The following is a 12958-nucleotide window of genomic DNA, read 5'->3' as shown; positions in this document are numbered from 1 at the left end:
TCGAAGTATGTTACAAGGAAGTATCTCAACAATGTTATGTCGATTTCATCTAATTTCAAGTTTGGTTTTATTGTACTACAGCAATATTCACATTTACTGCTGTGTCTATGATTTGAATGTTTTGGACTATTCTTGTCAAAAAGTGTGTCCATCTGCCATACGCTAATGACAGTCTTACATGGTCGCCGATAATGTTTTGGGCACTGACAACATATATTATTGTTAAATTGGTGGAAAATTTCATGTTGGTGATTCGATACAAAATCCCTAAATGATATCCTATGATTTTTTTTAATAAGATACTCTAATAAACAGCGCATTGCATCAGCACCGTGGTCGATTATCAACGTAGTTATGCGGTAAAAATTCTTTCTCATCGTCGACAAAGACATTTTGGTGGGCTGAGTTCTGAAAATAAATGAATATAATTCAAAATAAATGAATAAACAAACAAAACAGTATGTTAGAAAAAAACAAATAAAAAAGGAAATAAAAGTAAAGAAAAAAAGAAAGAAAGAATGAAAATAAATCCGCAATCAAATAAATGATAAATTGATGAAAAAGGAAATCAAAACTAATAAATAAATCAGTTTGATGAATCATTAACTATATGAATAGATAAAACTGTCATCATCTTTTTTATGGTTGAATTGTTCAAAAAAATAATCTTTGTAGAACTGTCTAGAGCTGTCTTTGTTGCAACTCTCCAAAAACTGTTTATCATATGGTTCAATCTATTCTGTAGTAAAGTGGTTTAAAATGTTCCAAAGCATAGGAAAACAAAATTTGAAAAAAACAACATCGTCTTTAAACTCATAGAAGATGTTTTAATTGACGAAACAAAGGGCAATCGCGAACTTAATGAAGATCATTCCTTCCAAAAATAAATGACATTTAAGAAACATATACATGTATCATCATGTATTTCGAGAAACATATATCTGTAGTTTGTGTAAATTGTAAACATTCGTTTGTAACCCCTAGTATAAGGGCTAGCTACGCCAGTGTTCATTATCAAACCAAATGTGAATAGGTCAAAAATAAATTGATGCACCGTATCCCGTAATAATGGTGAGACGTGCACTTAAGAACATTTTTTATTTTATCTTTCTGTTGACTTGTTACCCTTTTTTTTTATTAATGTGTATTGTAAAGCTTGGTTACTCATAATTGTATCTCATTCACTGGATGTACGATGGTGTTCCATATTGGAGCAGCCGATCTGGTTTGTTTACATCTAAATCTAATGGCGCCAAAAACCAAGTGACACACTGAATCGATGTATCCAATCATATTGCTCTATGGCAATTATGTTATTTGTTTGTGTTGGTGGACTTTCCGTACTTTGTACTTGTTTGGCTTTATAAATATTTCGATATGCGCGTCATTGATGAGTCTTCTGTAGAAGAAACGCGCGTCTGGCGTACTAAATTATAATCCTGGTACCTTTGATAACTATTTGTATTATATTGCTTTGAAAAAGTTTGCAATAAATTGGAGGTTTATTCAATTGGAAACATCATTATTAGCGTAGACATTCGGTATTTTGTATAGATACTTATGGTCAGAATATTGATCTCTCCATATTTAACCAATATTATTTTTAATGAAATATATATGTATTTTGTTTAATTTACCTACTATATATTCCTGAACAACAAAATGGCATCAAAGTCGTTTGTTTCCCAGAGTTTTGTTTTCATTTTGGAAGGCGCTTGTCTTTTTGAAATTCATAAAATACGATTTGCTTGGATTGTTTAGACTGCCATCAAGATTGATGCCGCTTTATAATGAAAACAAAGCAATGGAGGCCTGAAGTTGGATTTTCTGAAGTTCTGGAATGTGTTTACGGTTATTTGAAAATTGGCATATTTGTACAATTCTTTAAAATTACAATTAAAACATATGAAGAGTAAAAAAAAGTATTGTGCACTAACTTTGTTCGCTGGTTATAGTGTAGTAACGGCAATGCGGAAGTTTTCCCGTTTGATAAGTACAATTTCAAAGTCCGAACAAACTGACATGATGAACGATTATAAACTACGGAAGGATACACAAATTCCGGCTGTCCTCGATGTTTTTCTCAAATGACTGAGAGAATAACAAACATAGTTAAAGAAGTTCGTTGCTTCGTTTCAAAATAAATAGCTTTCCACTAGTATATAATGGTTGGGGATTATTTGAGGAATAAAAAAGACAAACAAAATAGGGGTCAATAAACTCATCATAGATATCAGGACTAAATTTAGTATGTACGCCAGACGCGCGTTTCGTCTACAAAAGACTCATCAGTGACGCTCGAATCCAAAACAGTTAAAAAGGCCAAATAAAGTACGCAGTTGAAGAGCATTGAGGACCAAAATTCCTAAAAGTTTTGCCAAATACAGCTAAGGTAATCTATGCCTGAGGTAGAAAATCCTCAGTATTTCAAAAAATTCAAAAATTTGTAAACAGTAAATATATAAATATAACCATAACTATGACAATTCTTGTCAGCACAAAAAGTGCTGACTACTGGGCTTGTGATACCCTCGGGGAAATAAATCTCCACCAGCAGTGGCATCAACCCAGTGGTTGTAAATAAACTCATCATAGATATCAGGACTAAATTTAGTATATACGCCAGACGCGCGTCTCGTCTACAAAAGACTCATCAGTGACGCTCGAATCCAAAACAGTTAAAAAGGCCAAATAAAGTACGAAGTTGAAGAGCATTGAGGACCAAAATTCCTAAAAGTTTTGCCAAATACAGCTAAGGTAATCTATGCCTGAGGTAGAAAATGCTTAGTATTTCAAAAAATTCAAAAATTTGTAAACAGTAAATTTATAAATATAACCATAACTATGACAATTCATGTCAGCACAAAAAGTGCTGACTACTGGGCTTGTGATACCCTCGGGAAAATAAATCTCCACCAGCAGTGGCATCGACCCAGTGGTTGTAAATAAACTCATCAGAGATATTAGGACTAAATTTAGTATATACGCCAGACGCGCGTTTCGTCTACAAAAGACTCATCAGTGACGCTCGAATCCAAATCAGTTAAAAAGGCCAAATAAAGTACGAAGTTGAAGAGCATTGAGGACCAAAATTCCTAAAAGTTTTGCCAAATACAGCTAAGGTAATCTATGCCTGAGGTAGAAAATCCTTAGTATTTCAAAAAATTCAAAAATTTGTAAACAGTAAATTTATAAATATAACCATAACTATAACAATTCATGTCAGCACAAAAAGTGCTGACTACTGGGCTTGTGATACCCTCGGGGAAATAAATCTCCACCAGCAGTGGCATCGACCCAGTGGTTGTAAATAAACTCATCATATATATCAGGACTAAATTTAGTATATACGCCAGACGCGCGTTTCGTCTACAAAAGACTCATCAGTGACGCTCGAATCCAAATCAGTTAAAAAGGCCAAATAAAGTACGAAGTTGAAGAGCATTGAGGACCAAAATTCCTAAAAGTTTTGCCAAATACAGCTAAGGTAATCTATGCCTGAGGTAGAAAATCCTTAGTATTTCAAAAAATTAAAAAATTTGTAAACAGTAAATTTATAAATATAACCATAACTATGACAATTCATGTCAGCACAAAAAGTGCTGACTACTTGGCTTGTGATACCCTCGGGGAAATAAATCTCCACCAGCAGTGGCATCAACTCAGTGGTTGTAAATAAACTCATCATAGATATCAGGACTAAATTTAGTATATACGCCAGACGCGCGTCTCGTCTACAAAAGACTCATCAGTGACGCTCGAATCCAAAACAGTTAAAAAGGCCAAATAAAGTACGAAGATGAAGATCATTGAGGACCAAAATTCCTAAAAGTTTTGCCAAATACAGCTAAGGTAATCTATGCCTGAGGTAGTAAATGCTTAGTATTTCAAAAAATTCAAAAATTTGGAAACAGTAAATTTATAAATATAACCATAACTATGACAATTCATGTCAGCACAAAAAGTGCTGACTACTGGGCTTGTGATACCCTCGGGGAAATAAATCTCCACCAGCAGTGGCATCGACCCAGTGGTTGTAAATAAACTCATCATAGATATCAGGACTAAATTTAGTATATACGCCAGACGCGCGTTTCGTCTACAAAAGACTCATCAGTGACGCTCGAATCCAAAACAGTTAAAAAGGCCAAATAAAGTACGAAGTTGAAGAGCATTGAGGACCAAAATTCCTAAAAGTTTTGCCAAATACAGCTAAGGTAATCTATGCCTGAGGTAGAAAATGCTTAGTATTTCAAAAAATTCAAAAATTTGTAAACAGTAAATTTATAAATATAACCATAACTATGACAATTCATGTCAGCACAAAAAGTGCTGACTACTGGGCTTGTGATACCCTCGGGGAAATAAATCTCCACCAGCAGTGGTATCGACCCAGTGGTTGTAAATAAACTCATCATAGATATCAGGACTAAATTTAGTATATACGCCAGACGCGCGTCTCGTCTACAAAAGACTCATCAGTGACGCTCGAATCCAAAACAGTTAAAAAGGCCAAATAAAGTACGAAGTTGAAGAGCATTGAGGACCAAAATTCCTAAAAGTTTTGCCAAATACAGCTAAGGTAATCTATGCCTGAGGTAGAAAATCCTAAGTATTTCAAAAAATTCAAAAATTTGTAAACAGTAAATTTATAAATATAACCATAACTATGACAATTAATGTCAGCACAAAAAGTGCTGACTACTGGGCTTGTGATACCCTGGGGGAAATAAATCTCCACCAGCAGTGGCATCGACCCAGTGGTTGTAAATAAACTCATCATAGATATAAGCTAAATTTAGTACATACGCCAGACGCGCGTTTCGTCTACAAAAGACTCATCAGTGACGCTCAAATCCAAAACAGTTAAAAAGGCCAAATAAAGTACGAAGTTGAAGAGCATTGAGGACCAAAATTCCTAAAAGTTTTGCCAAACACAGCTAAGGTAATCTATGCCTGAGGTAGAAAATCCTTAGTATTTCAAAAAATTCAAAAATTTGTAAACAGTAAATTTATAAATATAACCATAACTATGACAATTCATGTCAGCACAAAAAGTGCTGACTACTGGGCTTGTGATACCCTCGGGGAAATAAATATCCACCAGCAGTGGCATCGACCCAGTGGTTGTAAATAAACTCATCATAGATATCAGGACTAAATTTAGTGTAGACGCCAGACTCGCGTCTCGTCTACAAAAGACTCATCAGTGACGCTCGAATCCAAAACAGTTAAAAAGGCCGAATAAAGTACGAAGTTGAAGAGCATTGAGGACCAAAATTCCTAAAAGTTTTGCCAAATACAGCTAAGGTAATCTATGCCTGAGGTAGAAAATCCTTAGTATTTCAAAAGATTCAAAAATTTGTAAACAGTAAATTTATAAATATAACCATAACTATGACAATTCATGTCAGCACAAAAAGTGCTGACTACTGGGCTTGTGATACCCTCGGGGAAATAAATCTCCACCAGCAGTGGCATCGACCCAGTGGTTGTAAATAAACTCATCATAGATATCAGGACTAAATTTAGTATATACGCCAGACGCGCGTTTCGTCTACAAAAGACTCATCAGTGACGCTCGAATCCAAATCAGTAAAAAAGGCCAAATAAAGTACGAAGTTGAAGAGCATTGAGGACCAAAATTCCTAAAAGTTTTGCCAAATACAGCTAAGGTAATCTATGCCTGAGGTAGAAAATCCTTAGTATTTCAAAAAATTCAAAAATTTGTAAACAGTAAATTTATATATATAACCATAACTATGACAATTCATGTCAGCACAAAAAGTGCTGACTACTGGGCTTGTGATACCCTCGGGGAAATAAATCTCCACCAGCAGTGGCATCGACCCAGTGGTTGTAAATAAACTCATCATAGATATCAGGACTAAATTTAGTATATACGCCAGACGCGCGTCTCGTCTACAAAAGACTCATCAGTGACGCTCGAATCCGAAACAGTTAAAAAGGCCAAATAAAGTACGAAGTTGAAGAGCATTGAGGACCAAAATTCCTAAAAGTTTTGCCAAAATACAGCTAAGGTAATCTATGCCTGAGGTAGAAAATGCTTAGTATTTCAAAAAATTCAAAAATTTGTAAACAGTAAATTTATAAATATCACCATAACTATGACAATTCATGTCAGCACAAAAAGTGCTGACTACTGGGCTTGTTTTCGAGATATTAGCCATAGGAATTTTGGCGGGAAAATATGCTCTCTGTTTTCATAGCTTTATCATTGACCAGTTAAAGAAAAATGGGGGTCCATAGGCAAACTTTTTAAGGTATTGAAATGGATAAAACCAGGGGATATCGAATATCTGACAAAAATTGCAAAACATGACAAATAAACATCCTTAAAGAGTAAAAAGCCGCATAAATCTAGATCGACTAGGCAAAATAAAGTCAGAAACACCAATGAAGTGTACGGAAAAAGTTACTTTTGATACGAACAAAACACAAATAGTTGTGAAAAGCATAGCATACCTTTAAATAAAAGTTTACCGCCTGGCACAAAAGGTCAATAATCTCTGTATCTGCTGTAGTCGACTGTCGTTCTTTACCTTTTATAAAAGAATGGGTTTGAACCTACTGAACCATTTGCATTAAAACTTCCTATAACTACATTAAGAGCATTGAGTTTAAACTGTGTCCGATTATACACCTGGCGGCAAACATTCGAAAACCCCTATATAATAAACATTTCCCAACATACAAATAAAAGAAATACAACTTTATTTTTAAACAGTGAACGATGTGTCGAATTAAAAAATAAGTCTCATTGATCCTAATATTTATAATTTTGGTTTCACTATTTCGAATCATTTGTTGCTCTTATATTCAGTCAGGGGCATAATATAAACATTTTTTTAAATATTTTTTAGTTACTTGTATAGGCAATTTGTGTTTTGAAGAATAATTGAATTACTCATAAGATTCAATTTAAATTACAATAAATGAGTGTAACAAGGGAAGATTTTATTGATTATCTTTACATAAAACAAAGAGTCTATTTATCTTGAGAAAAATATACATTAGAAATAATGACCAAAATATTACTTGTAACGTTAATTAGCTTTGATTAAAAGCTGTAGTTTATCAAATTTCATGGATAACAAAAATTTACGAAAATTTGAATAGACACAAGAGATAAATATTTGATAAAGAATCGTCGACATGAAATTTAAATACGCCAGAAAAACCTATTAGTGTTTCAGGAGGAGAAAGTTGTATACTACATAGGGAAAATAACCAGAAATCTGTGAACGCTTGTTAAAGCTGTATGGAAGGACACATATAAAAGTAAAATTTACAAAAGTAGAATTGAAAATAGTCTCCTTTTCAACAAAACTTGTGTAAGTAAGGTGTTTGTTCAAGTAATGCTCCTGACGAATGTTATAATAAATGTCAATTGTGTTTAATTTTACACATACTATTATTAAGAAAATCAAACTGAACAAGAACTTTGGGAGAACAAAAATATATTCCTAATTAGATCTATATAATGTATAAAGAATACATAAACAATGATACATGTGTATTGCAACTTTAGCAGAAAATTACATACTATTTATAAAAAAGCTTGTCTTCTTATTACAATATTTTAGTGATTTATTCTAATAAAATAAGAATATTTGAAGTGTAAGGTTTCATTTACATGAATACGCACATATCTTTTGCATGCTTTTGTCATTTAAAATTCAGGTTTGATATGGTTTAAATGTAGTTACACTTGATAGAATACGAAATGTGACCCTCTTTTTCACACATTTTACCTCAACCTTCATGTCCTTAAAACAGATTTGAAAACAGACAAAAAATAAGCTTTTAACAGTATTATTTATACACAGACAAGGTTGATTGTCGTAAATTTTTGGTATCCATGAAATTTGATAAAGATTGAATGTATGTTTACGTATAAATAGCATACAATCATCGGGAAGTATGGTAAATACTTGGAGTATAAATACCTTTTTGTTGTAAATAAACCAAGTGTGAATAATGCAAGTTTATTTTAACTTTAAAACGGATGCATTACACTAGAACTATTTCTATATGAACGTCCACTCACATTTAATGAATATGAGTTATGAAATGTTTTTCGATGGTTGAGATAAAAGACAAATTCAACCCCTATTAATGCAAATTATCATCTCAAAAAATCAAAATCTGCAGTGCAGACAACGAGCCAACTACGGCGTGTGTATTATCGGGAAGAAGTAACAAAACATTGACACAAAAGAGGGACGCGAGATACTAGAGGGATAGTCAAACTCATTGATTGAAAATAAACTGACAACGCCATTGCTAAACATTAAAAAAAAAAGACAAACAGACATATAATAGTACAAAAGACAAAACATAGAAAACTGGAAACAAAGCGACACGAACCCAACCAAAAACGGGGAGTGATCTCAAGTGTTCCGGAAGGGTAAGTAGATCCTACTCCACATGTGACATCCGTCGTGTTGATTATGTTATTAGAAATCCGGTAAAAAGTCTAATAAGGTAGGTCACAATCGTTAAAAGGAAAGGCATTGAAGCTACGACATAAGGAACATAACCGATATTATCTGTGAAAAGGTTATTCAATAACGGTAAAACAACTCGTGAGGGCATCCGCAAAATTTACGAAAGGATGATTTCAACTTCACAATTTGAAACTCTTGGTTTAACTCTGTTCATAAGACGAAAAACGTACATGTGCGTACAATTGTAGAGGGGCGGATCCAGCCATTTGAAAAAGGGGGGTTCCCAACCAAGAGTAAAGGGGGGTTCCAACTATATTTGCTCCCAAGGAAATGCATTGATCGGACAAAAAAGGGGGTTCCTACCCCCGGAACCCCCCTTTCTGGATCAGCCAATGACTGTAGGATATGTAGAGGACCACGGTATAATACTGAAATTAAAGACAACAAATCTTAAACTAAAATCATAACTGTATTTCTTAATGAAAAGCAATAGAAGAAATCCTGCTGTTTACCCAAGTTAATCTCATCAAAATGCACGCAAGCGGGCATTACACATATTGTTACGTAAACAACATTCGTTGATTATTTAATATATAAAATCATGATTTTATGGCAGGACTGCTTTCTAGATTTATAACTTAACAAATCATAAACAAGAAATTAGTAAATTCTCTTTACATTTAGAGTATGTCTTTAAACATTTAATGAATGGCTATTATTTATTTTGAATTTATTGAACCATAAAACTAATTTTTGACTCTTCACATTGAATAATCCGCGAAGCGGATTATGTAAAATGTGAAGAGTCAAAAATTAGTTTTATGGTTCAATAAAATCAGAATAAATTATTGTCATTCATTATAAATAAATTTCTATCAAAAATAAGGCTCAAAGAACTTTTTATATTATTTATCTTGACAATAACAACGTACACACATGTTGGCGTATGAATACACAACGTCATTGTGGGCGTGTCGCCATCAAAATTGACAACATTGAAAATAAAACTAATAATTTTAACCAATCAGAAGACAGTAAATACACAAAATTTATTTATTTATCTTTGTTGTGTACTGTTGGACATGTTGTCAAAAGAAATATATGCCTACAATTGAAAAAAAAATGAAGGTTCGTTATTAACTATCATACAATCATGATGGCATTCTATGTCAAGAACTAAATCAAATCGCCATTGTACTTGATGATGTATGGTGATCAAAGTGTTTTCTCCTTTCTTCAAATATAATGATAACACTATTAACACTTCAAAAACAGTTGACATTATATTGCAAAATTCATACAAACTTCTAGCTTTGTACATGTTGCATATACAGAAATATACGCAAGAAGTGATTGATGAGCAATTGTCCATCCAAGTCACAATTGGTAACAAGTAAACAATTAAAGGTCAAAGTAATGCATGAAATATGGAGAATTGGCTCAAAACGAACTGCAAGTTTTGACGGGCCCCAAAGAAGTCATGAAGTATAACAAACGAATAATAATTGATTATTAATGGAGTACTACAAGCTTCTTGACAGCTTTTAATTGTCCCCTTCAATTTGTGTTTACATGTTGCTTTTACTTAATCTCTATTCAAATTGATGCGTTCGTGATGACCTGTATGGACAATGGCTTCAATTACATAAATAATGTAGAGTAGATCCCTTTACGACGATATCAAAGCAATATTGCGATATTTTTTAGCAATTAGTTCAGCACGGTAAAAAGTGTTAATACAACTTTTAACGTATTGCCGACCTGATGTTATACACAAACAAACATGATTTTTATTATATTGGTATGATGATATGAATTATATTATTACTTTGCATGGATGAATAATAATTTCTGAACAAAGTTATGATTTAGCATCAAACATCATTACAAAGTTTTAAGCGAATCCAAATTTTGTATTTCATATCGATTCAGATAATCAAACATGCGGACACGACGTTTCATTCAACGTTTACTTTTGAAAATCTGACCCACTCCTTCTTCCATCCCCTCTAGTGTTATTATGGTTGTGTTATTTTTGCCCTTTTCGTCCTCTGCAAGCGATATTTGCGTGTTGTATGATTGTTAACAGTTTTTTAGGTGTTTAACACAAAACGCGTACAGAAATAAACATTACAAATGCAATATATCATTAATATCGGCAATTCTTTATGATCAAAGCACTCGAGGTGGAGGCAAATATTCGCAATTTCCATCAATAAACACACTATTAAATTGGCGTTAAAGAACGGAGCAAACTTAACTAGTGACATGTTTAAACTATTAACAATAAAAAAATTATAAAGGTTTTGCTGAATTTAAATGATAGTTTTGCTGATATGTCTTATATGTTTCAAAAATGGCTTTATAACACATTTTAGCGTCGTTTATTAACCTTTCCTTATTGTGATGTTTTTCGGTTTCACAAGCGTGTATTTTCCAATAAGATGCTTATATTCTGACGTCACCGTTCTATGACGTCGGCCAGCTCCTTCATAAATAAAAGCTTATGACGTGGGAGTACGATCGTAACAGCCCAAACAATAAATTCATATTTTACAAATGTTTTACTACGGGTGTGTACTTAATGCGTTTGAAAGACGTCTTGTTAGAATGAAGAATAAGCAATATATATTGTTGCAAATGAGTGAACACTTCTCATTTCATATCAAAACAAAAACCTAAAACAAACAAAAAAATCAAGTTTTGGTAAGGCCAATGCGTCTTACCTTTTCACTGTAAAAGCAGAACATGTATAAATCCAAGTTTTAAAGCAGTACCGATTCAATCATTTTTAAGAGGTATTACTGAACAAAAGTGTATCCGTTTGTCATTATATTCTCTGTTGCTTAAATATATAGTTCGTTGTGTAACTAAAATACCTGCCTCTAATACACATCACTTGAATAGAAGTCATTTAAATGACACAATGATCCAACCCAATTCGTACGTAATGTCCTGATCATATGATATTTGATTATGAATTCATGTCAGTTTATAAATAGTATACACTCATCATCGAATACCTTATTATTTATAAGGGAAATGTGACTCCTTGCTCGTTGATGGTTAATACGATAGAAATTTTAAGGACGAAAAATCAAGCAACGCGTTTTAAAGATACAGCAAATACATTATCATTAACTTATAAAATGTGAAATATTTTCTGAAAGTTTGTTTTTAAACGTATACATGGTATATGCTATCATCTTTCATGTTGTCTTTTTTTATGACAGTTGTTATCCATTCGTTTGATGTATTTGAGCTTCTGTTTTTGCTATTTGATTAAGAACTGTTCAGTATTTATGTGATTTTACTGTTTTCTCTGAAACTTTGAAATATATAATATGAAATAGAACAATTAAAACTTTTTTTTGTGTGTGATAAAATTAAGGTACGATTGGGCTTAAACATACTAATGACATCTTATTTGAACTTTTGTCCTGCAAATATTTAATTTCAGGTGAATTATTACTAGTATTCCAACATGGTACATGATAAAGTCGTAGTGTCTTTGTAAGTGTTGATATATAGAAGTACCATTAAAACTCAAAATGAAGTAACCTTGATTTTTATGCACAATGTGTATGGAAATGTACCTCTTAATCATTTTTTTCAATAGGCAAACGTATATTAATTATTATGTGTTCAAAGTCCAGCTACTATTATATCATGCATCTCCAAGGTTAAAATTTCAGTACCAAGTCAGGAATGCGACAGTTGTTGTACATTCGTTTGATGTGTTCTATCTTTTGATTTTGCCATTTGATTAGAGACTTTCCGTTTTTAATTTTCCTCCGAGTTATTTTTGTGATTTTATTTTTTACACCCGGACGATATATAGGTTTGTCCATAGAATTACAAGGGTTAATAATTCTGTAGATTAGTTACATTTTTTATCTCAATACATACATAGTGTTTATTTTACCTTTTTGTGTTGATATCTGTATTTTTCTATCAAATTCCTGAACACAATTATAATATTGTGTGCAAAATGTAATTTAAGATATTAGAAGTGTGTCGGTGCTGTTGAGAAAGACCAGCTTTGTCATTAATCATACATTGAAACTTGCTAAGAAATTACACACCAATATTATAATTTTGAAAGGAAGAAAATAAAGACAAAATCCCGATTTTATCGTCCCAATTTGTTTTTTGTTCGGGCATTAAATTATCATTCATTATTCATTATTATTATTATTTTAAAGACAAAACGCGGGTCTGGCGTATTAAATTATAATCCTGGTACCTTTGATAACTATTTACACCACTGGGTCGATGCCACTGCTGGTCGACGTTTCTTCCCCGAGGGTATCACCAGTCCAGTAGTCAGCCCTTCGGTGTTGACCTGAATATCAATTATATGGTAACTTTTATAAATTTCCCGTTACAAAACTTGGAATTATTCCAAAAACTAAGGATTTTCTTATCCAAGGAATAGAATACCTTAGCCGTATTTGGCACAACTTTTTGGATTTTTGGGTCCTCAA

The sequence above is a fragment of the Mytilus trossulus genome, chromosome 14, assembly GCF_036588685.1.
Source record: "Mytilus trossulus isolate FHL-02 chromosome 14, PNRI_Mtr1.1.1.hap1, whole genome shotgun sequence".
Lineage (NCBI taxonomy): Eukaryota > Metazoa > Mollusca > Bivalvia > Mytilida > Mytilidae > Mytilus > Mytilus trossulus.
The sequence above is the reverse complement of the archived record's forward strand: the minus strand, read 5'-3'. Positions refer to the sequence as shown.